The sequence below is a fragment of the Daktulosphaira vitifoliae genome, unplaced genomic scaffold, assembly GCF_025091365.1.
Source record: "Daktulosphaira vitifoliae isolate Bord-2020 unplaced genomic scaffold, ASM2509136v1 Scaffold_142, whole genome shotgun sequence".
In the NCBI taxonomy this organism is placed as follows: domain Eukaryota; kingdom Metazoa; phylum Arthropoda; class Insecta; order Hemiptera; family Phylloxeridae; genus Daktulosphaira; species Daktulosphaira vitifoliae.
Window position 1 is genome coordinate 28341 of NW_026099710.1, and position 1460 is coordinate 29800.

Consider the following 1460-nt stretch of genomic DNA (forward strand, 5'->3'; position numbering starts at 1 on the left):
ACTGCCATTAGCCGATTTGCTAATGGGCATCGACACTACTCCGCACGACGACACTTGTTCTATATCTATATGGCCTATTACCCTCTCGTCCATTTCCCTTCTCGTTCTGTCTCTCTCGTTTACGTATCCAGTGATAACATGTCTATCACACCGTACGTCGATCGAGTGCAACGGCACGTCGAACGCTTAAAATGACACACACACTTGTATCGTATAATTATTATGCTTTTAGTTTTGTCAACGATAACAGACAATTGATAACTCGCAGATTATTAAGATTGCTTACGTTTAACTGAATAAGATTTTAACAGACTGAGTGTTAAATATCCGTGCAAATAACAAACCCTCTACAAGTGTCATTATTGCGCCATCTCATTCTTTACCATCAAAATGGCCATTTATGAAGTGTAAAACTGTGTTCGCTGTCTTATTGTGCTTGTAGTACACAGAGTTGGACTGGTCACGGTGGCAAAGGGGCAATAATAACAGAGCAATGAGAGCAGCCGTTTTGTAGAATTAATTTTTAAACATTTTTTTTTTTTGTTCATTCTCATTGCGATAGAATATTTTTTTGGCGCGAGCTGGGCCGTCACAGTTATTGTGTCCCTTGGCCATTGGCCTTCCAGTCGGCCTCTAATAGTATCTGTACATATGCGCATGTATTAATTGTAAAATTCCTAGTAAAAATAAACAAATAGAACAAATAACGCCTAAAGACTTTTCATAATCGATTAAAAATTGGTCAACCATTTTGCGTTAGAAAATCTCGTTATAATAAAAATTTATCAACGACCTATAAAAAGCCGGTCTGGCTTCTATACAACTTTCAGGGATCCGAAATTATTTCAGTTTTTCGAAAATTTTTATCATATCCTCCATGAAACCACCTCTGTCTGACGAAAACATCCTCTGATCATGGAAATTATTTAGGCTCAGTTTTTTTATAAAACCCATTTNCTGTCTGACGAAAACATCCTCTGATCATGGAAATTATTTAGGCTCAGTTTTTTTATAAAACCCATTTAAACCTAACCACTATTAAACGGAAACGTTTTCATAACGGAAAAAAGTTCAACCCCCAGCAATTCCACTGAATAAAAATTTCAGTGTAATAAGAATGATGAAATAAATATCATTATTTTATATGGAAAAATATATTGTTGATTATAACATATTGTCTATAATATTTGTTTGTGTTCACAAAACATATATAAAATAGCTAGAATTTTATTTTACATTATTATAAACAACAGTTTCAACAAATAGTTAGAGAATTTTCTTAGTTTGTTTAATACTTAATATTGAATATTTATTTAAAAAATGTGTTTTCAGTCAAACTATTCAAATTCAATTATAACTTAACGAAATTTGAAAAAGTGAACCGTTTCCTATTATACTAATATTAATGTAGCCAATATTGCGATAAATAAAATGAAAAATAGCAGATGATCAACTTCATT